This window comes from Gossypium arboreum, chromosome 11 (genome assembly GCF_025698485.1).
Source record: "Gossypium arboreum isolate Shixiya-1 chromosome 11, ASM2569848v2, whole genome shotgun sequence".
Lineage (NCBI taxonomy): Eukaryota > Viridiplantae > Streptophyta > Magnoliopsida > Malvales > Malvaceae > Gossypium > Gossypium arboreum.
This window is the reverse complement of record NC_069080.1, coordinates 110,453,121-110,480,707: the sequence shown is the minus strand read 5'-3', so window position 1 is coordinate 110,480,707 and position 27,587 is coordinate 110,453,121. Positions and strand designations below refer to the sequence as shown.

Genomic DNA, 27,587 nt, shown 5'->3' with positions numbered 1-27,587 from the left:
ATTAAGACAAAAAATTATTCAATTTGGTACCAATTTTGGGCGTTACGAGGGTGCTAATCCTTCCTTGTACGTAACCGACTCCCGAACCTATTTTTCTTATAATTTCGTAGACCAAAATTAATGTTTTAAAACAAAATATTTTATAAGGTGATCCAATCACACCTAAAAATATTGGTGGCGACTCTCGCTTTCGTTTTTCAAAAGTCGATCCCCGTTTTTCAAACGCCCCCTTTAAAAAATGGTTTCGACAGCTTGGCGACTCCACTGGGGACCTATAAGAGAGTCAAGCCGAAAATTGATTATTTTCTGTCTTAATGTCGGAAATTTGGAAAATTTTTAAAATATGTCATTTTTACATGTGTTAGTTGCATATGTTTGTTATTGTTTATGCACACATTGCATTTGCATGACCGTTGTGGTCACACCCTTAAGTGGGAGTGAGAAGCTATGCTTTCGTGAGGTTTTTACCTCTGCATGGGTTAGTGGATTGCTTCCGGGATACATCCGTACCTATGTCTTCGTGAGATTTTCATCTCCGCATGGTCATAGGGAAATGTGTCCCCCTGAACCGAACTTGGTCCATATGAGCCTATAATTGGTGAGGATCGAGGATCTGCTGGTTCAAGTACCCTTGCTTTAGAACCGACCTACATATAGTGAAATTTAAGTGCTTGCCCCAGGTAGTATGATGATGACCTTTAGTGCCTACCTTTATAAGTTCTTATTTATTATTATTTTTTATATATGTGACACTGACTTGTTTTTCTTATTTTGCTATCATTGCATGTCATTTATCATTAAAAGGTGTTGATTCAAGGTTCGATTTCTGAGTTAGAAAGTTTTGTAATGGGGAACAAATATCTTAACAAAGTGGAGGACAACTCTTTCGTTTGTACTTGGTCAGAGAAAACCCAGATAGAAAAAGGAAATAGTGTCATCGAAGGATACACATCAGAATTATGGGACTACACTTTCATTAGTGTGATGCAAAATAACCTCCAAGAGTTAAAGGAAATATGGGATTAATGGAGTAACGAAGCCAATCAGTTGTTCTACAACAGTTATGGGGAATTGCAGTATTTGCTTGACATGAAGATAGATGAACAATTCAAGGTGAGCATGGGGAGTACTGATGGACACTTCTACCATTACAGATGAAGATAGTCACCTCATGGATGTAAGGGTTTAAGACCTACAAAATTGAATTGGATGGAAAGAATTTTGCTTATGATGGTAGAAAGGCTCACTTACTATAGGACCGCTACCAAACTACAAGCTGGAATTTACTGTGGTACTTTAGGATGTTGTACTTATCAGAAATAATGGAAATGCAAGCCCTGATGACCGAGACAACCCAAATGAACATGAAAGAAAAAGATTAAAGAAGATCGTATCGTTTAAAGACCTTTAAAGTGGAGATTAGCTATGCTGCGAAGATACCCATGCAAGCAATTTGAAATGTTCTGTGGAGGCAGAAATTTAAAGACTCTCAAGTAGTACTGAGGATGTTTGATATCATTTTAAGGCAGTATGCTGCGAAGCTGGAATGCCTACTTGTTCGCTAATCTTTCTTTCAAGGTAATTAGAGCAACTTCACAGACATTGGAGGAGGTGTCTTTGGCTGTAGAGCTTACTTCATAGGTGAAGCCGTAATTCAAATTCAAGAGATAGCTAATCATTTACAGATACTGGTAGAAAGGGCAAGCATGTTGAGCACCAATATGAGCTACAATTCAGATAGAGGTTGAGAGTTAGCTTTGTTATTAGATAGGGTTAAGACTCTGGGCCTACGAGCGAAAGCGTATTTGTAATCCGTTTTATGAAAAGACTTTTATTCCTTAAATAACGTTTTCTAAAATGAAACTAAATCGAGATCAATACCTTTTTGCATTCATGCATTTGCATTACATTACATCAAAGAAAAGAAGGTGTTGATTCGAAATTCGATTCCTAAATAGAATAGTTTGTCATAAGGAAACAAATTTCTTGATAAAGTAGATTATAGTGTGGTCCTCTGAATATAGTCCAAGTAAACACGACAAGAGAAAGTTGGTAGTCCATGGAGGAATACATGATGTAATTGCCAGAGATTCAAGCTAACAAAGGTTATCTAAGAGTATAATGAGAGAAAGCCGGAAGTCCACGAAGGAATATATGACTTGATTTAATTGCCAATGAAGATTATCCAAGAGCCGACACTTTTTGATGAGTATCATGAAGATAAGCGAGCAAGAGATCGAGGCTCAGATTAAGAAGCAAGGAGCTAGCAAAGCATCTTTTGGAGAATTTACAGGATTCGACCATGAAGAAAAGATCAGTGTTTACTTGGACTATGAAGGGCAAGATCGCATATGTAATCTATTTTCATGTAAAGAAATCTGTTTTCTAGAAAAGTTATTCTAATGGAATTGAATTCAAGATCAACATCTCCTTTTCTTTTGCATTCATGCATTTGCATTACATCACATCAAATGCATTTAAATCCATAAAAAGACCCTAATTAGTTAAAGTTATTAAAAAGAGAAAGAAAAAGAGAGAGAGAGAAGAGGGTCACGGCTGAGTGAAAAAGAAGTTGAATGGGAATTAACGACGTTCCCTTACATATCCTTGACTTTTGTGTCAGGAAGGGTAGCTTACCCAGAGAAGGGGGTGTTTGGAAATAAAAATCATCCCATCAATGTCATACATGAGGAAGGGACTGAACAAAGAAACCTTGAGGGCATTCACCCTTACGAACCGGGAATTTCTTTAAACAATTGGACTGCAGAAGAACTTCCTGTAATCTTTAGGAATTTTACGAAGTAATATTCAGAACACTCTTGTTGCTCTAAAGCCTAGGAGTAATGAGATTTCTTTTGAGAAGTGGGCTCATGTTCAGACATTTTTATTTTCAATAAAACATACTTTTATTATTCATCCGAGTAAATATTCTTTCATTCTGATTCTTTTGACCTTTGACATTCTTTATAAATTTTCATTTCATGTAAATAGTCATTTTTGAATTCATTTATTCATTGCATATTCTTTTGTGTGCCTATCATAGATCCCTAGATATCAATGACACGAGCAACGATGCTACAGATTCAGAGTTCCTTTTGAGCGGGATATGTGTTTAGAGGAATCTCAGTACTTTGAAGGTGACAGAAATTGTGACTTGTTTCTGAATTTGTTGAAAATGGTTTTTACCCCATGAAGTGGTGGTAGGAAATATAGCCTTAGAGGAAGGAAAGATTGTGAAATTGGAATTAGCTGAGGAGACAAGACAAGACCTTGTTGAGACTATTATGGGAATTCAAAATGTGGTCCAAAAACGCATGCAGGAGGATTTGTAATTGCCTGAATAAACATGAGGTTTTGTTGCACTATTGGTCCACCATGAAAAGGGATCGCATCAGTTGTACAATGAATGCCAAATTTAAAGGAGTCAAGACTTATGGGGCATGTATGTTATGGGCCCGAGCTCGTCAAAAGTTTCAAGCTGACAATGACTCATCTTTGTGGACGTCAACTGCTCCATTAGGAGGGGAGATAGCTTCATATGCCAATATTACAAAGTTAAAAGTCATCCATCTCAAAAAAAAAAAAGAAAAAAGATTATATATAACTGCACAATGCCAAAAGTTTGTAGTCTTTTCAAAGATAATGCGCCATACCACAGTACAACAAAGGTTGCCAAAAGAAAAGAAAAAGAAAAAAAAACAAATTACAGAAGATGACTGAGACTGGTAAAAATTGGCATAAGAAACTACCGCCTACTCTCTATGCTTACGCTGGGGCAAACACCTTCAATTCCAGTTGTTTCAAAGGTTCCAACCATCATCCTTGGAATGGGTGCATTGTTTAGCTTTCCTAAGCTGTCTGATGTGCCGTCAATAGCTACGATGGTTAGCTCCAGGCGGTGGCCATTAATTTCCAGCTATGGGGCATCAGGCCGTACACAGTCTCTGAAGCTTAAAATGATAGATTCTTTCTTCAAAACCAATTTCTGACAAAGTGGATGACGGTATCATAAAGGAAGCTCTCTTAGACTTTTATATAAGTTCAGGGAAGAAGAAACCTGATCAAATCATTATTTTCAGGGATGGGGTTAGCGAGTCTCAATTCAATCAAGTTTTGATCAAGTTATTGAGTATTGTAAGTTCCTTGACGAGAAGTGGAACCCTAAAGATTGTGATTATTATTGTACGAAAAACCATCATACCAAGTTTTTTCAGCAGAGATCTCTTGACAATGTGCTACATGGTACTGTCATTGACAACAAAGTATGCCATCCAAAGAACAATGACTTTTTACCTTGGTACCCATGCTGGAATGATTGGAATCACGAGGCAGACCCACTATCATGTTCTCTTAGACCAAGCTGGGTTTTCGGCTGATGATCTGCAAGAGTTTGTTCATTCTCTATCCTATATGTATCAAAGAAGCACCACAGCCATATTTTTTGTGGCTCCTATTTGCTACACTCATTTGGCAGCTTCACAGTTGGGGGTAATTTATGAAGATTAGGGATGCTTCAGAAACATCATCGAGTCATGGTGGGATGTATGCTTCGGGAGTAATCTTTGTACCTCAGCTTTCCAGGCTGAAGGATAAAGTCAGCAACTTTATTCTTGTCTGCTGAGAATCATTGAACCATCTTTTTGTAGGGTTTGACAAACAACAACCAGGACTGTTGCTGGGGCAATCCCTTTCATGGGTTTATGAATCAAGATTTTTCCTCCAAGCTTTGATGGAGTCAAGAATTGAATACCTCTAGTAAAGTTAACTTGAAAGTATTCATCCTAAGCAAATGTACCAAGAATGGATGACATAGACTTATGACAAAGAAGGTTCGTCCAAAAGAATTTCATAAAGGAAATCTTATGCTGAAAGAGATCCTTCTCATGCAAAAGGATATCGAATTGGGAATGGTCATATGTTGCGAAGAGGGCTTTCTCTAGAGGTGCACTGATTTTGACAAGAAATGGATAGGAAGAATTTATCTGATCCAGTGAATTCGGACTCGGTCAATGAGTACTTTGTCTGAAAGAGAAGGGAAGCCAAGGTGAAAACCCGCAAAGGGCACTTTGGGACTTCTATTTAAAAAAAAGGAAAAAAAATAAAAGAAAAAGAGAAAAAAATAAAAAGAAAAAAGAAAAAATGGAGAGGCCAAGGTGAAAACCCGCAAAGGGCGCCTTGAGACCAAAGGGGTTTCGAGTTGAAAACCTTAAAATGCAGCTCAAATTTGGAAAGTCATGCAGTGACCTTGCTATACCGGATTCGACGAGAAGTGAAGTATGTTACATATCGAGGCATCAATGAATTACTTTGGATCTTTTAAACACATGTTGAACTCAAGAAAGTCTTTATAGAGCTGGTGTATAGATGCTCAAGCAGCGATATCTGGGGCATCTGATTTCTGTCCTATTTACTATTTTTGGATTCTTTTTCTTCGCAAAGATATGTTCTCAGGTTAATCTTTTTGCATTGTTTCCAATAATTTGTCCAAATCTAATTATCCTCAAGATCAATTTATTTGTCTCCCATTATTCATAAAGTATGTTACATTGAAATAATGATAGATGAACTAAAATATCTTCACAAACGAAGTTTTGCATGTTACTTTGGAAATTTCTAAATAATACAAGAAACTGAAACAAGACAATTGTTTAAGGAATTCCCATATGTATGGGTTGGAGATACTTGAGAGATTTTCTTCTTCAGTCCAAAAGGTGGTTGGACGTTTTAAGCAATATTGATCTTAAGAAAGGATCATTTTATAAACATCTTCAGTGGGTCGTAACATTCGGGGAATGGTACGGTAGACCAAATTGATGGAGAAGATTCGAGGCATACGAGCAGAGTATGATTGATATGTCGAGAAGAATGAGGTGGGAAGCTCGATAGATGAATGAGTGATGACATCCAAAATAAGAGTTTTTTTCATAAACATTTTGCATCATAATATGTCTAATTAGGAGCATTTGACTCATTTCGATCATGACATCTTAATTATTTGGCATAAGCATAAATTCCAGGAAATCAATTCTACAAGTGGATTCCCCAGCGGACAATGTAGCAAGATTGATTGAAAATTACAAAATTCAGCGCCTTAATCCCCTAAGCAGTAGGGTAATAGGTTAAATTTGCAGATCTTATCTCCCTAAGCAGTAGTGGAGCAGATCAAAGACTCGCCGTAAGCCCCTAAGCAGTAGGGTAACAGGCTAAAATTACAGATCTTATCTCCCTAAGCAGTAGTGGAACAGATCAATGACCACTCGCCTTAATCCCCTAAGCAGTAAGGTAACAGGTCAAAATTGTGGATCTTATCTCCCTAAGCAGTAGTGGAGCAGATCGAAGATGCGCCTTAACCCCTTAAGCCGTAGGGTAACAGGTTAAAGCATAGCAAATCTGGCCTTCAGATGTTTATACTGAAGCAAGATCCAAGATGGTTTGGCATCCTTGTGCTTACAAGGAACAAATCGAAGACATAGCTGATTTGGCTTTCACATGCTTACGATGAAGCAAATCTAAGATGATTTGGCATCTCGTATTGTCGAGAACAAATCGAAGTTTGGCGTCTCCATATTCGACGGAGGGCCGACACATAGCAGATCTGGCCTTCAGATGTTTATATTGAAGCAAGATCCAAGATGGTTTGGCATCCTTGTGCTTACAAGGAACAAATCGAAGACATAGCTGATTTGGCTTTCACGTGTTTACGTTGAAGCGGTCTAAGATGATTTGGCATCTCTGTATTGTCGAGAACAAATCGAAGTTTGGCGTCTCCATATTCGACGGAGGCGGACACATAGCGATCCGCCTTGGATGTTTATACTGAAGCAAGATCCAAGATGGTTTGGCATCCTTGTGCTTACAAGGAACAAATCGAAGACATAGCTGATTTGGCTTTCACATGCTTACGATGAAGCAAATCTAAGATGATTTGGCATCTCTGTATTGTCAGAGAACAAATCGAAGTTTGGCGTCTCCATATTCGACGGAGGGCAGACACATAGCAGATCTGGCCTTCAGATGTTTATATTGAAGCAAGATCCAAGATGGTTTGGCATCCTTGTGCTTACAAGGAACAAATCGAAGACATAGCTGATTTGGCTTTCACGTGTTTACGTTGAAGCCAGTCTAAGATGATTTGGCATCTCTGTATTGTCAGAGAACAAATCGAAGTTTGGCGTCTCCATATTCGACGGAGGCGGACACATAGCGATCGGCCTTGGATGTTTATACTGAAGCAAGATCCAAGATGGTTTGGCATCCTTGTGCTTACAAGGAACAAATCGAAGACATAGCTGATTTGGCTTTCACGTGTTTATGTTGAAACAAGTCTAAGATGATTTGGCATCTCTGTATTGTCAGAGAACAAATCGAAGTTTGGCGTCTCCATATTCGACGGAGGACAGACATATAGCAGATCTAACCTTCAGATGATTAGACTGAAGCAGTCCAAGATGGTTTGGTATCCTTGTGCTTACAAGGAGTAAATCGAAGACATAGCTGATTTGGCTTTCACGTGTTTACGCTGAAGCAAATCTAAGATGATTTGGCATCTCTGTATTGTCAGGGAACAAATTGAAGAAGCAGATTTGGCGTCTCTGTGTTCGATGGAGAGCAGATCGAAGTTATCAACATGAGAATCATGAGTTTGCAAGAAGCAGTTGAAGCCGTCAAGAGGCCATTTAAAGAAGATCAAGAACTCAAGACTCGGCAAGACCGGGCAAAATTGGTATTTTTATAGTCTTTGCTCCATTCCTGTTACACAGCAATAAGCAAAGAGGGGCAGCTGTAGACACTCAATTTTGCCCGGGCCCAGAAATAAGTCCAAAAATAATAACCTCCCCAAAAAAAAACGAAGTCCAAGTTCAGTCCAAAATTACAAATATAATTTGGCCCGATCGGAATGGCCCATTACTTGAAAAGATTTAAGGCCCATCTACAAGTTTGACTCATATGGAAATATAATCTTCAATGATATGCAATCTTAGATGTGATATGGAATCTTAGATATGATACAATCTTAGATATGATTGCAATCTTAGATATGATACAATCTTATATATGATTGCAATCTTAGATATGATACAATCTTAGATATGATTGCAATCTTAGATATGATATACAATCTTAGAAGATATGATTTTGTAATCTTGGAGATTTAATTTGTAGATATCCTTTAATCTTAACCGTTGATGTAATTGATCTGTACCGTTGGATTTGGGGAGGCTCAACTATAAATAGAGGCCTCTCCCCTCATTGTAAAACAACTTGACTTCACTTGAGTTTTAGGAAGCAATAAGAATTCTTGAGAGCATTCACTCAAATTTCTCTCCTCTTGCGTTCTTATTTTCTACGGTTTGTTCTTATTTATTCTTTGTTCATCTTCGTTTTCAACCTTTTATTTAATCCCTATCTCCTTAATTTTTTTAATTCTCTTTTATATTTTATTTTTAATAATTTTAGTATTTATATCAAATTATTTTTTATTAAATTCTATATTATTCATTGTTTTAAAAAATATTTCATTTAATTGAAAAAGTTTTTTCTTAAATAAGGCAATGTTTGGTGTTTAGAAATTCAGAAAATAGTGCCCTAACATGCTGGGTTGCGATTTTTTTTTGTTTGACTAAATAACCAAATATCCTTTTAATAAATTTTCAAAATCATGAGATAATTTTAGTTATGAGGATTTAAAACATCGTGTCCTAACATGTTGGATGTGATGTTTGTATACTTTCAGAACAAAGGAATCTCAAGTTTCAACTTTAAATTGTTCAAGTTTTAAAATCTTTTCAAATTTTCTGACATTAAGACAAAAAATTATTCAATTTGGTGCCAATTTTGGGCTTTACGAGGGTGCTAATCCTTCCTCGTACATAACCGACTCCCGAACCTATTTTTCTCATAATTTTGTAGACCAAAATTAATGTTTTAAAACAAAACATTTTATAAGGTGATCCAATCACACCTAAAAAGATTGGTGGCGACTCCCGTTTTCATTTTTCAAAAGTCGATCCCCGTTTTTCAAACACCCCCTTTAAAAAATGGTTTCGACAATGCTTGTTTGGAAATTAAGATTGAATTTGCTTGATGGTTGGTTGTGATATTAATTGCTAATCTAAGTTGATATTCATGCTATTGATTAATTGTTTATTAATTTGTATCAAAGTGCTTTCTACGTTAGAATTGACGCCTTTAGTGGAAGATTTAGATAGATGAGACCGAGAGGATATTCTATCTAATGGAAGATCTAGATAGAGGTATTCGTGTCTTTGAATGTATCACATACTTAAAAAAGGTTAAAATATGTTCCATGTCTCTGTATTCTTTGCAACTTTGAAATGTAGTCCCTTTACTATTATTTTTGGGAATTTAATCCCTCTACTTTTCAAATGTCAAAATTTAAGTTCAATTCTTAACACCATTAAAACTATTCTTTTAAATTTGTTGGTGTGATGTTTTGAAATAAACAGATGCCCACTTAGTATCCATGTAAAAAAAAAAACTATGTCGTAATGAACATCAATTTAATAAGATAATTTTATCAGTGTTAATTTTTAAATCCAAAAAGTAGAGGGACTAAATTTCTTGCAATAAAAGTAGAAGGACTGAATTCAAAATGCATGAAAAGTTCAAGGACTTGGAACGTATTTTAACCTAAAAATGCTAAATTACTTGGGGAAAAAAAATCTTTAAAAGCTACTATTTTAATAGATATATAAGATGTATACTATATAATAAGTATTAGTTTAAATATGCCAAAGGTTACTATAGTCATTCAAAATTTAAAATTTACTTTCTATACTTTAATTTTAAGACATTGAGTCCTTCTATTTAAAAAAAATTGATCTATTCGTCTAATTTTGTCATCAAAGTTAACAATGTTAAAGGTAAAATAACTTTTTATCCCTCAACATTTACATTTTTTGTCAATTTGGTCATTAACATTTAAAAGCACATTAATTTTTTTGAAAAATATTAAAATTAATGTTTTTCAAGTTTTAAATAAAAAATAAAAATTTAAATTTTTTAAAAAATAAAGAATTTTGAAATAATAAAAATTGTTTAGAATAAATAAAAATATAAAAAAATTGCAAAAATTCATTGTTATCTAAATTGGACCAATTAGATTAGGAATGGGATTCAATCCGATGAGAAGTAAAGAACCAGTTGACTCATGAAATGGTATGGATTGATTTAACCAACAGTTGAACATATTTTGAATTGGTCTAACCAATTGGTTCCTAAAACAACCAATCCTACCAATTCAAAGAAAATAAAATATTACAAATATTATAAAAGTCCGTTCAACTGATTTTTTAGCTCAATTCAACAAGTTTGTATTGGTTCATGGGTTAGCTAATTTTTTACCTCTCATCATACCAACATCTCAGTCGGTTCTTGATCCAACCAATTTGGCCCAATTTAGATGACATTAAATTTTTATATTTAAAAAAATTAAATTTTAAAGCAGTTTTTTTTCATATTTTTATTTTTTTAAAATTATAATTTGTTAAAATTTTTAAATATGAAAAAAGTAAAAAAATATTTTTAAAAATTATATACTTTTAAAAATGATAAGGACCAAATTGAAAAAACTATAAATGTTGAGGGCAAAAATAGTTTAAAATTTTTAAAAACTGGATGACCCGTGAACCAGTATGGATTAGTTGAACCGATTAAAAAACAAGTTGAATCGATTTTTATAATTTTTTTACTTTGAACCGATCGGATAGGTCATTCTAGGAACCAATTGGTCAAACCAGTTTAAAATAGGTTTAATTATCCATTAACCAAATTTTTTAGCACAGTTCAACAAGTTCGTACCAGTTCGCAGGTCAACCAGTTTTTTAACTCTCACTGGATTGATACCCCAACCGATTCCCTGTCCAACCGGTTTTATTTAGATAACAATTAATTTTGGAATTTTTTTAAATATTTAAAATTATTTTTATTGTTTTAAATTTTAATTATTTTTTATTATTTTTCATAGGTTTTTATTATTTTTTATGTTTTTATTTAAAATCTGGAAAAAAATAATTTTTCAAATTTGCTTTATGTGCTTTTGAAAGGTGAGGACCAAATTGACAAAAGTACTAATTGTTGAAGGCTAAAGAAATTATTTTACTTTAACACAAATAACTTTAACCACAAAATTAGATGGAGGGATCAAGATTTTTTATCTAAAAAAAAAGTATAAGGACTCAATGTTCAAAATTAAAGTATAGGGACTAAATTTTAAATTTTGAAAGGGTATAAGACCATTGGCATATTTAAACTATAAGTATTTGACTCAATTGGTGTCATAAGTCAACTCCATATGATACAAAATATCTTTACATTTTCAAATTAAATTGAAGTATTTCGATGGTCTTTTTGTCATTTTATATCTTTCATATAAAAAATACACAGATAATAGGATTTAGACTCAAGCATTTATGGCTTTTTAACCTTTATACTTCACCAATTCAACCAAAAATTTATTTGTTATTTATATCAAATTTTTACAAATATATTTGTTATATAATTCTTTTTTTCGCCTACATCCTAAGTGTGTCATATTCTAGAATATATTATTCATTTTTTTGGTATATAACTACAAATGTCCTCATTTGCTTTACGGTCTGAATCTATTCTTATTCGGGCTGAAGGTGGTATTCAAATAAAGCTCTCCCAACAATGACGGCTCTAGATTTTGAACGTAGTTCAAATGCCTAGGAAAGAAGTATATATTATTAATGAAGTTGTATTTACCGTGACAATCTCTCACAAGAAACATTGCTATCATGAAGAATAAGGAATCATATGTTTCTGAATCACATAAAATGCTAGTATTTTTCCTCAAATTACTGCGAATATGGCTAATAGGAACTATATAAACAAAATAGAAATTGACATAATTGAGTCCAAATTTATTTCATAGCAAGGACGGATCCAACGGGCAATTCCCCTTTGAAATTTTTAGATTTTTTTTAATTTTATATATAAATTATCATGTATTTTAGATTTGATATCCACATTGTATAAAATTCGCCCCCTTGGCCAAATTGTATCTCATATAATTCGCCCCATTAAGCCATAAGGTTATACTTTATATTAATAAAGTATTTTTCAGTTTTTAATTACATAACTTTAATAAGAATCAAATATTAATACTTGATGGGTCTTGAAAAACTAAATTTAGATGCTCCATATGGACTTTAAATCCAAATTCAAGAATTAATTGATTTGGCCTATACCCATACATATTAGGTTAGTGACTTTCTTGTATTTTGATTTGTTTTTCTTGCTAAGGAATTATCTTACTCTGGTAAGGTGTCGACACTGCCGAGCGAAAAAAGAAAGAAGTTTGATGCCTAAACTGAGAACATAGAGTAAAAAAAATACAAATTATCTTTCTCTCACTCCTTATGTTTTTGCATAAATTATGTTCTTTATTTATTTGACTTATTATTATTTTTCCTTTTCCTAATGTGTAGTTGTTTAATATATTATTACAGTTTTTAAGTTTTTCGATTAAATTATGGTTAACAAAAAGATCGAATATTTTTTAAGAAAAGGGTGTCAGAAAGCAATAATGATGAATCGGTTCCTCAACCTTCTATTATTAGTGGAGAAAAATAAAATATCAGATCTTTTCAAGGTCCTAAACAAGATATCATGTCTTTTTAATCCCAAGCTCCTGAATGCGATAACGAGTCTTCACAAGCTCCTGAATGAGATATCTGGTCTTCTCAATCCCAAGATCTTGAACGAGATATTAAGTCTTTACAAACTCCTAAACAAGATATCAGGTCTTCTCAAGTTCTTGAACATCATCGTAAGGTGTCGAGAGTCGAAAAAAATGAGTTTTATGCTTTTTCTTTAGAGCATGATCCAGGACTTGGAAATTCTATTTGGGATTACCCTCCAAATCAACAGGATGAATTCCATCAAGCTTACATTAAGTTTGGGCCATATAAATTGATTCCTCGAAGTGAGGCACCAACATCTCCTCAGTATATTGACAAGAATGGACGCTAATTTCTCCCATCTTAGTACAAGTTATTCCCAGATTGGCTCGAGTTTTCACCAACAAAGAATGCCGCATCATTTGGGTGTCATTGAAATACTTTTACAAGCCAAGGGTTTTGATCATGGAAGAAGGAAAATGAAGGATCATGAACCTAAGATGCGTCCACTTCTTTCGTTTATGTAGTTTCTAGAAAAAACCCAGGTGAGTTTAGCAATGCACTAGAGATCATCCTTTTGAAGGTAATAGCTCTGTGACAATTAGTCACTTTAATTCAACTTTTGAGGCTCCATTGGAGGTTACAGTGACATTGAAAAAGGTGTACTTGACCCAGCAAAGTAGTCAACAACTGTTTTTAAGGAAAACAATCACCCAAATCTGTTTGAGTTAGTGGACGATGACCGAGCGAAGGTGTTGGGCAATGATGATTCGACTTCTAAAAGGCAGATCGCTGGAGGAAAAGTCAGTGCTAGAAGAAATGGAAGAAAGTTTAAAAGACAAAGCGAGATTGGGGAGCCATTTCAAGATGTCAAGCAGCTCTCAAGTGCCCCTATCGAAATCTATCAACAACATGGTTGAACTTATCTTTTATCAAATTGGAAAGAAATGTGATATTGGAGGACTGAAAGTGGTTGAAAAGAAACTAGAAATTGAAGATGTCATTCGACATTAAAGGTAGGTTTTTCTTCGCCTTTTATTTTTTATGGATTTTGTATTTTTTTGTTTTCTTATGGAACTTTCTGGGGTGTGCGAGTAAAAAATTTCCCCATATTTTCTGGGAATGCCAATGGCAGATTGTTGAGTTGTGGACTTGATAGTTTTTTATTTGAGCATGTGTTTTCTATACAATTTTATTTGGGTTTTTGTTAAGATCTAGTTGTAAATTAACTAAAGTGCAACGAATAATTATGGTAGAATTTTCCTAGAAATTACTATGTTTGTCACATTAAGGTGGTGAGTTAGCTTTGCATGTCAGCCATGTATAAGTTATTGTGAGAGCTATGAGCTTTATAAGTAAGGTTATTATTGTGGGGGGATTTTCCCTTCTATTCCATTACATTATTTTTACTTTGGTAATCGGTCAAAGAAAGAGTTCTTCATTAGAGAAAGTGTGACAGCCCTATTTTGACCCTAGTCCAGAAGTGGTTTCGGGACCACAAAACCGAGTCGGAAAAAAAAAATTCTAAATGCTCATTTCTATGTCTATTATATGTGTTTAAATCATGTGCGAAATTTTTTGATGTTTTGATATAGTCATTTGGTGTGAATTTTCCAAATAGGACTTGAGTGTGAAACTTGAGAAGTATAATGGGTAAATTTATGGTGACCTACAAATGCATGCAAATAAAAAAAAATGTGGACTTGCATGTCAATTTACCCAAAATACTTTGAGTGGCCAGCCATGACAAGATCATTTCCACTAAGTTATGTTTTCTTGCAATATTAAATTGATAATGAATTAAATGAATTAAAGATGAATAAAAGAATAAGGGAACTAAAATATGTGTTAGTGGGAGGAGAAACCAAAGTTGGTTCATCCTTGTTCCTTCATTGCCGTAGCTAGAAAACAGAAAGAAGAAAAATTTTTGTTAAAATTTTCGGCTAAGGAAATTGCTAGAATAAGGTATGTGTAATGCTACTCTTGGAAATTCATGCATAATTTGAATGGTTAGTTTGAATTCTACCTATTTCATGGTTCGAATTTTTGTTATTTTGGAAGATTGATATTCGGCCATGGAGGTTGAAATTCTTGGTAGATGTTTTGATGTCATTGGTATGGAGATTTATGTTGGATGTGTTGAGTTTGCTAGTTGTTTTGGCTTGAAAGTTTAGGTTTTAGTATTTGATTATGTGATTGCCGAATTTAAATTTAGGGAGATAAAAAAAAATTAAGCATTCGGTTATGTTATAGATTCATGATGAAAAATGTTTAATGCTTTATATGTTATATATATGTGCTTGTAAGTGAATTTGAGATTTGTTAAATTGTTGAAGGGAGGTGTCGAATGTGGTTTTTGAAAGTGTCTTAAGGAATAATATTTTTGTGACTTGAGTTTAATGACATTCGGCCAAAGGCCCTATGTGTTAGCAAATTTGGATATAAATGTTTAGGTGTTATTCATATTGTATTTGATGTTTTGAAGAATAAGTAGTGGTTAATTGAAGTGAAGAAGGTTAAATTTTGAGTTTTTAGTTAAGTTTGTGCATTCGGCATATTGCCATAAATTGAAATGGTGTAATATGAAAGTTTTTAATTAGTTCATAATTATGTGGTGATAGAAACATGAATGAAATTTTGTTAAAAGAGCTATGAACATGTTAAAGTTTGATCGATTGGATTTTAAATTCATTTTATATCCGGTCAAGAAAAATTTATATGAAGCTTGAGTAAGGTTAAATTGTTAATGCCGAATGAGCTATAGGAAGTGTGGATAACTTTTATGCATGTGAGTGTGTGTATGCCATTTAGTTGGTGACATTCGGCATTTCTTAATTAACATTAGAGATGAGTGCATGAAATCGGCATGTGTATTTGTGAAAATGCTGAATTTGAACTTGAATAATGATTTGAGCATGATGTGTTGTATTGAGATTATGCTTAAGTTAAATTATAGATATATGTGATGAAATTGATTGGTGACATACATGTTTAAATAATATGAATGCAAAGAGTTGTGAAAGAGTAAATTGTAGTAAATCTTCTTGGGACAGCAGCTATAATGTGAATTTGGAAAAATCACCATAAATTGTAGGAGTGGAGTTAGAAGCTGAATAAATTATGTAGTTAAATCTTAATGAGTCTAGTTTCAAATGAAATCAACGAGATCTTATTTTGACTTCTGTACAATTAGAAATTTGATTCGTAGTAAAGGGTGGTCAGATTAGTCAAACAGTGAAATAGGGGAAAACTTTAAGAAAAATATGGTATTGTTTGGATAAAAGATATATGAGTCTATTTTCGGGGAAATTTTACAGCAATTGATTTGAAGTTTTGTAGCTCCAATTATAAATAATTTAGTGACTGTTGCTCAGGAAGACAGCTTATTGTGAATTTGTGATTATGTGGTAAACATTGATAAAAATTTGTTAATGAGTTGCTTAATGTTTTCTTATAAACTTACTATGATCTATATGTGTGAAAGTCGAATATATATATATTATATTTTTGAAGTAATGCTTGAATAGTCGAATAATGACTAGTTTAAAAATTGTTGAATTTAAGCTCAAGAGCAAAGAGGGTCGAAGTTGGATAGGGGAAAGGAGAAAGTAATTGAGTAGTCTTTCCGCAACCGTTCAAGTATATCCGAGGTAAGTAGTCACATTTAGTACGTAATTGATAATGTCTTGATATGTGTATGATAACTGTACTGCAATCTATTGATTCTATTTGAATATAGTTGAGTGACAAATAATTTATGTTTAAGGCTTAAGGCCGAATAGACATTAGAAGTTAAGCTTGGAAAGTAAAATGGACATATATTTTTATGTATGTTATTGACCCAAAAGTTATATGAATGGTGCCCATGTTATGCTATTATTTGAATGAAATAAATGAACTATGATTGTGAGATGCTATGTGGATTGAATTTTCTTGCGAATAAGTATGCATGACATTCAGTGATGTATATCCGGACTTAAGGTCCGCAGGCTATGTGCTGGAATTATATCTGGACTTAAGGTCCGCAGGCTATGTGCTGGAATTATAACCGGACTTAAGGTCCACAAGCTACATGCTGGAAATATGTCCGGGCTAAAGTCCTGCAGGCTTCAAGCTGGTATTATACCGGGTTTAAATTCCTGCAGGCTTGTGCTGGTAATTGGTTTCAAGTTCTAAGACCTGACAGGCTTAATGCCAGTAAATTAAGTAAGATTACGATATTGAATGTTCGCAGTAAACCATCGTTGAGTAAGTACTATACATTTAAGATGTTCAGGTACGTATTACTTACACATCGGTGATTTGATTTCGAAGTGAATCATTAGCATCAAAGAAGAATATATATATATATAAATATATATATATAAATGTGATTGATGGTTATATTTGCGAATATGAGAATGATTTAATCGGTCATGGTATATTTGTCTATGAATTATATGTTCAAATTACTTTATGTACTCATTTACATTCAGTCAATGATTTTGTGAATTATTAGTATTAAAAAATGATACTTAAGTGTGAATGATTGTTATATCTACGAGTAAAACAATGACCTATTCGGTCAAATGTTGTTAATATATGAGATTATTTTATTTAAATGCATCGTATGAACTTTAAGTAAAAGAAAAATATGTGCTGAGAATCTATGTTTATGTTTATGTGTATTTGGCCATGAAGCAATTTGAATTGAGAATAAGTCTGTTTAAATGAATGTTTCGATTTTTGATAAGTCTTAATTGTTTGTGATGCTTAAAACTTACTAAGCTTTGAAAGCTTACTCTGTTCTTTATTTCTCTGTTTTATAGATTGTTGATTTTGGCCACCGACTCGGGGATCGTCAGCAGTTCATCACACTATCGATCTTTTTGGGTACAGTTATATTTTGGACTTGATATGGCATGTACAGGTTAGGCTGATGATAACGATGTTTTGAAATTGTAAATATTTTGGCCATACGAAAATGGCGTATAACTTAAATATTAGTATGTATTTCAGCTCGATCTCTATTTATTTGTGTTGACAATGTGAATGAGATAATTAAATGTTTAGTTTGGTAATACCTCTTAGCCTTAATCCGGCGATCGGATTCAGGTTAGGGGTGTTACAGAAAGGCCAACAATTTTTTGATTTATAAGAAAAAGTCTATTGTAGGCTAAAGATATGAAATGTGAACAATATTGAATAATCAAAGTGTTGAGGTAAGTTTAGTAACTTTCAAAGGCAAGTTAAATTTTGTTAAAGCAAGGTATAGTTGAATGAATTTAGTATATGTGTAAACATGTATTAATTGAATAATTTTAAACATTATGTTACGATTCATTTACCTATTTATTCTTGTAGTGCTTACTAAGCCTTTACGGGCTTAATGCGTTTATTTTAATGCGTAGGTACAGTTAGACTTGAAGAGCTAGAGTCAGGCTAGGAGACTTTCATCTCATCACATCCTCAAGAGTTACAAGAGTAGGTACTATATTTTGAGTTAAAATGGCATGCACATAGGCAGGCCAAATGTGTTTGTAACACCCCAAACCCAGCCTAGACATTATGGCCGAATCTGGCAATGTCACATGAGAGTGTTTTTGAAAATCCATTGACCTTAAAACTGTTCCAATTATTATCTTTTACTTAGTTCAGGAAAATGAGGACTAATTGATTTTCTTTAAAACATTTCTTTTACGCGGAAGCTTTCGATAAAATTCGTCTTTGGAAAACCGTTCGTATTTAAGACTACTGTCATTTTGATTAAAATCGGGTTTAGACTAAAATCCCATAGACAGTTTAAAAATCCAAATAAAGTCCAACAGTCCATAAAGTCACCGTATTACATCAAAACAACCCAGAAAATAATTAAGAAATAAATACCAAAATGGAGTTTAAAACAGTCTAAATATGTGTGGCCACCGTCGAGTCCTCCACTGTGCCGACTCGTCAAGTCTGGGGATTACCTACACAGATTAAACAGAAAAGAGTGAGTTTTCATAAACTCAGTGTATAATCCCATAGAAAATACACACAACAGCAAAAACCAGTCATATGTCCAAATATTAGATAATTCGGGCCTGACCCCTTTATAGAACTAGTGTAAACATTAGTTCACTCAGATCTAGAATCAGATACGAACTGGGTCATAGCCCATCTCAGATATATCATGCAAAACAGAGCAGAATAATAGAGTCCTACGCACTAGCCTCTACACAACAACTCCATCTAGCTCTACACAGCACGTGGGGATATAATCGACCCACCCATCCCTACACACCATGCTGTACCGAAATACGGCACATAATCAGATAATTGTAGCTGTGTTGTTGGATATCAGGCTTAGGAGCCTTTCAAAATACTTCCTCCATATACATTAACTCAACTCCGATGCAATGCGGCATACAATACATGACATGCATTTATGCAATCAACAGATCATACATATAAATCGGTCTACATGCTAAGAGTAACATGCTGGAGCACATATATCACATAGTCAGATCACATAATCAGGGGTCACATAACTCTTACTGATCCTACAGTAGGTCCCAGACCTTTCAGAGTATTTTAGAAAATTGGGCCCACATGCGTATACGGCCTGCTCGTGTGGGCCCACACACCCGTGTGGCCCACACGGCTCATATTGGCCTTGCCCGTGTAAATCACAAGGTCTGGCCCAGAATCCCACATGCTCGTGTGGTTCACCCGTGTGAGCCCACTCGCCCATGTGGCCTACAGGGTACAATTGGTCGAGCCCGTCTCTTGCACACGGCCTCGCCAGTCCTTACATGGCCGTGTCATACATTCATGTCACGCGTACAAGGCCTAGTTCATCGATCATATGCCCGTGTGCTGCACACGACCTACCACACGGGCAACAACACACCCATGTGGCATTGACAATTTCATTTTTTGCTTTTTTCGATTCTCATTTTCTATGTTTCTGAGTACACACCGGTTTGTTTTTGCTCACAAAATGCAATCTCGTATTCTAGACCCTATAATTGACATTGCCAAGGTCCAACTTTAGTAACATGAGCGAACACTAAACCGAAATATTTCATAATTGAACTGTTAGAACATCAAAACGTACTCTAAACGCTTACCAACAGCGAACAAAAATCTCTAACACTCAAATTGTTCGTGGAGCACCCACTGGTTCTTGATTTTCGCCTAAACCAAAAGAGCCAAAACAATCCTATTAAAAGAACTATCCATACAATGATAAAAAGAGACAAACATATACTTGCAAAACGTGCCTTCAATCACTAATCAGATTGGAAACCAAAAGAAAAACCGAACAAAGAGGGGGGCAAGAGGCAAAATTCGACAGAGAGAAAGGAAGGAAAGGGTTCTAATGTCAAAAAGAAAGGAGACTTTTGGGGAAACAGAAAAAACTTATCACATATCCCTAACTTCTCTCTCACTACTCTGAATTTCTGTTTGACCGAAACTCTAACACAGCACCGAGCAAAAATATATCGTTTTTGCTCGTGCGCATTCGAACACAAGGCCACCAACTTACCAACACATCACTTAACCACTAGACTAGTAAGCCCATTCTGATATGAAATTACAAATAACTTAATATAAGCCTGTTGTACTAGCGCTAAGGCTTAATTCAGAAAAAGTCAAAATTTGCCAAAGACATGGCTCGAACTTGGTACCACTCACACACACCCAGAACATTTAACCACTGAAATAGATACACACTTGTGTGAATTAGTCGCAAAAGCGAAACATTAAGATTTGGGGCTTTACAACTCTACCTCCTAAAAAAATTTCGACCTCGAAATTTTACCTGATCAGAACAGATGAGGATACTACTGTCGCATCACATCCTCCGACTCTCATGTAGCCTCCTCAGAGCTATGGCTACGCCATAAAACCTTAACCAGTGGGATAGACTTTCTCCTTAGAACCTTTACATCGTGACCCAAAATCTGCATCGGCTCCTCTTCGAAAGTCAGATCTGGCCTAACCTCGATCTCCTCAACAGAAACAACATGCATGGGATCAGAGATAATGTCTCAATATTGAGACATGGAACATATCAAGTATGCGATCCAACTCCGAAGGTAGTTCTAACTGATAGGTGACTGGCCCTACTTCCTTCAGAATCTGGTATGGCTCGATAAATCTAGGGCTTAGCTTACCCTTACGATCGAACCTCAGAACCTTCTTCCATGGCGAGACCTTGAGAAAAACGAAGTCTCCCACAAAATACTCTATCTCTCGACACTGAAGATCTGCATTGGACTTCTGCCTATTAGAAGCCGCTTTCAATCGATCTCGAATCAAATAGACCTTGTCCTCAGTCTTAGAATACATCGCTCACCTGACTCAGTCCAGCATAAGAGAGTGTGACACTTACAACCATACAGTGCCTCGTAAGGTGCCATCTATATACTAGACTGGTAGCTATTATTGTAAGTGAACTCGCTAATGGCAAGTATTCCTCCCAACTGCCTCGAAAATCAATAATACAATGCCTTAACATGTCTTCCAGTATCTGAATCACCCTCTCCAACTGACTATCTGTCTGAGGATGAAAAGTAGTACTGAAGTCTAATCTTGAGCCCAAAGCTTCATGAAGTTTCTTCCGAACCGAGATGTGAAACGAGGATCCCTATCAGAAATGATCGAGACAGGTACCCTATGCGATCTCACTATTTCAGAAATATAAAGCTTGGCCAATTTTTGCAGAGAAAAGTCTGTCCTGACAGGGATGAAGTGCGCGAACTTGGTCAATTGATCCACGATGACCCAGATAGAATCCTTCTTAGTGGGTGTTAGAGGCAACCCACAAACGAAGTCCATTATTACTCGTTCCCATTTTCAAATCGGTATCCTAACCAGCTACAACAAACTCAAAGGTAACTGATGCTCACCTTTAACCTGCTGACAAATGAAACAGCGAACAATGAAGTTAGTAACCTCACGCTTCAACCCTAGAACCAATATACATCTCGCAAATCTCGGTACATTTTACTTTTATCGAGATGCATAGTATACGGGCTATTATGCGCCTCCCTCAGAATCAATTGTCTCAAGTCCTCATCATTCGGTACACAAATCTGACCGTAGAAACACAATATCCCATCCTTATTAATCCCAAATTCCGTAGTAGTACCACTCTCAGCCTGACGGAAATGCAACTCCAAGGACTTATCCCCATCTGTTTATATCTGATTTGATCAATCCATGTCGGTCTAACCTGAAATTCTGCCAATAGACTCCCATCGTCGAAGAGACTAAGTTGAGCAAACATCACTCTCAGATCGGTTATAGCCCTATGACTTAACGTATCAGCCACCACATTGGCCTTACCAGGATAGTACTCGATAGTGCAATCATAATCCTTAAGCAGTTCAACCCATCTACACTGCCTAAGGTTCAACTCCTTCTGAGTGAGGAGATATTTGAGGCTTTTGTAATCAGTGTAGATAGTACACTTCTCACTGTACATGTAATGCCTCTAGATTTTCAGAGGAAAGACAACCGCTGCCAACTCTAAATCGTATGTCGTATAGTTAGCCTCATGAATCTTGAACTGTCGAGACACATAAGCAACTACTTTTCCGTCTTGTATCAAAACACAACCCAGGCCCACATGCGACGCATCACAGTATACCATGAAGTCTTTATCGGGCTTAGGATGTATCAGAACATGAGCCTAAGTTAAAATAGTTTTGAGCTTATCAAAGCTCTCCTGCTGTGTATCAGTCCAAACGAAAGGTACTCCTTTTCGCAGAAGTTTAGTCAACGGAGCTGCCATCAAGGAAAACCATTCTAGAAAGTGCCGATAATAACCTACCAACTCCAGAAAGCTGTGGACTTATACACATTCTTTGGCCGTTTCCAATCCAATACTGCTTCAATCTTACGAGGATCAACTCGTATCCCTTCATCAGAAACCACATGTCCCAAAAATGTCACTTTCCAAAGCCAGAACTCACATTTCCTGAACATCGCATACAATTATTTCTCCCAAGAATCTGTAAAACCACTCTGAGATGCTCATCGTGATGATCCTCTATCTTAGAATACACCAAAATGTCGTCAATAAATACTACCACAAATTGGTCTAGATAAGGCTGAAACACACGGTTCATCAAGTCCATAAATGCCGCTGGTGCATTAGTCAACCCAAAAGGCATAACTAGAAGCTCGTAATGTCTATAACGAGTCCTAAATGCCTTCTTATGTACATCGGCCTTCTTAACTCTCAACTGATGGTAACCCGATCGCAGATCGATCTTAAAAAACATAGAAACCCCTCTAAATTGGTCAAATAAATCATTTATCCTCAGAAGTGGGTACTTATTCTTGATCGTTAGCTTGTCCAACTGACGGTAGTCGATACCCATCCTCATTGTCCCATCTTTCTTTTTCATGAATAGACTAGGTGCTCCCTACAGAGACACACTAGGACGAATAAACCCACGGTCTAACAGTTCTTGAATCTGAGCCTTAAGTTCTGTCAGCTCTTTCGGTGCTACTCGGTAAAGGACGATAGACACCGGAGCTGTACCAGGAAACACCTTAATCCCAAACTCCACCTCACGGCTCGAAGGTAACCCCGATAGCTCCTCAGGAAACACATCTGGAAAATTTCTTACTATTTTGATGTTTTTAATTGAAGAGTCCCCAGAATTAGAAATACTGACGTAGGCTAAGAATGCCTCACACCTTTTCTGAATGAACTTTTCTGCTACCAAAGCGGAGAACACATTAGTCAGGTAGTCTCGTCGTACCCCAATTACCACTACCTCACTGTCTTCCTCAGTCCTCAAGACGACCCTTTTTGTTGCATAATCTGGACTCACCTAGTGTTTAACCAGTCTATTCCTAAAATTAGATCGAACTCCCCAAATAGAAGCTCCATGAAATCAGCTAGAAATACTGTCCCTTGGACCTCTAGCAGAACGTCTCTAAATAGTTTACTCACTCGAATAGACTGTCCCAGTGGACTCACAAAAGTTACCTCGCTAGAAATACTCTCAACCAAAATGCCCAAGGTTTCAGATACTGTACTAGCTACATAAGAGTGCGTAGAGCCTATATCCATCAATGCCAAATAAAGTACATTATAAATTAAAAATGTACCGGTGATGACATCTGGAGTATCTCTGTCCTTATGGTGATGAACAATATAAACTAGTTCAGGCTACCTCTCCTCTGCATGTCCAGCACCTCTGCTCAGTGCTCTCTATCCACGGCCCATGTTGTTACCACCTCTCACCTAACCACAGCCCTTAGGTGGCTGCTGAATTACTCTTGGTGGCTGCGTAGTACCAGTACCTGTAGCTTGCATATGATCGATTCTCAGTAGACAATCTCTGACACGATGCTCAATGGACTCACATCTCAGACATGCCCTAGTAGTCCTCCAACATTCGTCTGGATGGCGTCTACCATAATGTCCACAAAGTACCACCCCAATAAGTGCCACAAGTGGCCCAACTCTCACGGCCCATCCGACCTAGCTTTTTCTTAGGCCTCATCCCAAAACTCAAGGGCTCCAAATCCCTCTTACTTTTCCCCTGTCTCGGTTTTGGCGCTCACTGTACTTTACCTCTTTGGAAATCTTCACCTTCTCAACTAGGGCAGAAAAGTCACGCTCCCTCTGCGGAGCTATTAGGATTTGCAAACTGTCCCTGAGACCATCCTCAAATTAGACACAACGCTCATACTTAATCGCCACCATGCCTTATGCATAACGGCTTAACCTTAGGAACTCGGCCTCATATTCGACCACTGAATGGTCTCTCTGAGTGTGATTAAGGAACTTATGTCTCCTGGCATCAAATGTAGCTGGCCCTCACATACTTACCCTGGAATGTAATCTTAAAATAATCTCAGGTTAATCGGTCGGTTTGAGTGCCCTCCTTAACCGTTAGCCACCACTGGTATGTCTCGTCACATAATAGAGAAATAGCCCCCTTAAGCTTCTGCTCAGTAGTAAAATCCAAGTCGTCCATAATTCTTTTCGTGGCCTCCATCCAGTACTCAGCCAAGTTAGGGGCAACTCCAGCGACACCCCTAAATAATTCAGCCCCATTAGACCAGAGTTGTTCCTTAATCAACCCACGGCCCTCAGATCCAGCATTAGGCCTAGTGACCCTCTCTAAAATCCTGAGCATAGCCTGGTACAATATGTCATCCCTGACTATACGATCATGAGACCCAGTCTCAGTAGTAGGCGACACTGGCGTCTCACTCGTGTCCAAATTTGATATATTATCCATAGCAAAGGACTCAGCTCGAACCCTTTACCGCCTCTACCTCGACATCTAGTACCACGTCCATGAGTACCACGTGTGCTCATCTTAAATTTTGGAATTTATCTGTATTAACAGATTTATGTATTAGTTAATAGTTTCAATATTTATTAACTGATATTTTATGCAAAATAGTATCAAAAGTTTAGAATCTGTTATCGCGAATTGTAGTCTCACTATAGTTTTCAGTTTACACTTCCTAGAGTGTTTTCAGTGTAATATACTAACTAAATTAGTTTTAGTATATTCTAATCATACTTCTAGAAAATTTTAAATAGAGGTTTAGAAAACTTACAGGATCGGTGCTGGAGACTCGGTGTACCACATACTTATTCCAAAAATAATTCAAATTATTTACAAATCATTTCTAGAAAACCAACTTTAAAACCCAATCATAGCCGAGTTTTGCAACCTGGCTCTGATACCACTAAATGTAACACCCCAAACCAGGCCTAGACGTTATGGTCGAATCTGGCGATGTTACATGAGAGAGTTTTTGAAAATGCATTGACCTTCAAACCGTTCCAATTATTATCTTTTACTTAGTTTGGGAAAACGAAGACTAATTGATTTGCTTTAAAATATTTCCTTACGCAGAAGCTTTTGATAAAATTCATCTTTGGAAAATTGTTCGTATTTAAGACTACTGTCATTTTAATTAAAACCAGGTTTAGACTAAAATCCCATAAACAGTTTAAAAATCCAAATAAAGTCCAACAGTCCATAAAGTCCCTATCTTACATCAAAACAATCCAGAAAATAATTACGAAATAAATACTGAAACGGAGTTTAAAATAGTCTAAATATATGTGGCCATCGTCGAGTCCTTTCTCTGCACGACCCATCAACTCTGGGGATTACCTTCACAGATGAAACAAAAAAGGGTGAGTTTTTTGCAAACTCAGTGTGTAATCCCCACAGAAAATACACACAACAGTAGAAATTAGTCATATGTCCAAATATCAGATAATTCGAGCCTGACCCCTTTCACAGAACCAGTGTAAACATTAGTTCACTCAGATCCAGAATCAGATACGAACTAGGCCATAGCCTATCTTAGATATATCATGCAAAACAAAGTAGAATAATAGAGTCCTACCTACTAGCCTCTACACACCAACTCCATCCAGCTCTACACATTATGTAGGGATATAATCGACCCACCCATCCCTACACACCATGTTGTATAGAAATACAACACATAATCAGATAATTGTAGCTATTCTATTAGATATCAAGCTTAGAAGCCTTTCAGAATACTTCTTCTATATACATTAACCCAACCCCGATGTAATGTGGCATACAATAAATGACATGCAATTATGCAATCAACAAATTATACATACAAATGGGTCTACATGTTAAGAGTAACATGCTGGAGCACATATATCACATAGCCAGATCACATAATAAGGGGTCACGTAACTCTTACCGACCTTACAGTAGGTCCTAATCGACTTGAGGACCTAAGCAACCTTTCAGAGTATTTTAGAAAATTAGGCTCACAAGCCCATGTGGCTTGCTCGTGTGTGCCCACATGCCCCAGATTGACCATGGCCGTGTAGATTACACGGCCTGACCCAGAATCTCACACGCGCGTGTGGTTCACCCGTGTGGGCCCATACACCTGTGTGGCCTACACGAACCAATTGGTCGAGGCCGTGTCTCGTACATGGCCTCGCCAGTCCTTACATAGCCTTGTCATACACCCGTGTCACACGCGCACGACCTGGTTCGTCGATCACACACCTGTGTGCTGCCACACGGCCTACTACACGGGCGACCACACGCCTATGTGGTGTCGATAGTTTCATTTTTTAGCTTTCGTCGATTCTCGTTTTCTGTGAATCTGGTACACACACGGTCTATTTTCGCTCCCAAAATGCAATCTCGTATTTTAGACCCTATGATTGACATTACCAAGGTCCAACTATAGTAACACGAGCGAACACTAAACTGAAATATTTCATAATATAACTGTTAGAACATCAAAATGTACTCTAAACACTTACCGACAGTGACCAAAAATCCCTAACACTCAAACCATTTGTGGAGCACCGCTGGTTCTTGATTTTCACCTAAACCAAAAGAGCCAAAACAATCCTTTTAAAAGAACTAGCCATGTAACGATAAAAAGAGACAAACATATACTTACAAAATGTGCCTTCAATCGCTAATCAAACTGGAAACTAAAAGGAAAATCAAACAAAGAGGGGAGCAGAAGCAAAATTCAGTAGAGAGAAAGGAAGGAAAGGGTTCTGATGTCAGAAAGAAATGAGGCTTTTGGGGAAACAGTAAAACTGATCACATATCCTAACTTCTCTCCTACTACTCAAAATTTCTATTTGACCGAAACTCTAACATAGCACCGAGCAAAAATATATCGTTTTTGCTCGTGCTGGCATTCGAACACAAGACCACTAGCTTACCAACACATCACTTAACCACCAGACCAGCAGGCCTATTCTGATAGGAAATTACAAATAACTTAATATAAGCCTATTGTACTAGCAATTAAGGCTTAATTCAGGAAAAAGCCAAAATTTTCAAAAGACATGGCTCGAACTTGGGACTACTCACACACACCCAGAACACTTAACCACTGAAGTAGATACACACTTGTTTCAATTAGTCACAAAAGCAGAAACATTAA

General features: G+C 36.2%; 1 pseudogene; it reads left to right on the top strand.

Moving 5' to 3' along the window:
• Nucleotides 1–3,616: 3,616 nt before the first annotated feature.
• Nucleotides 3,617–13,679, top strand: LOC128283936 (protein argonaute 4-like; annotated as a pseudogene).
• The last annotated feature ends 13,908 nt before the right edge of the window (nt 13,680–27,587 follow it).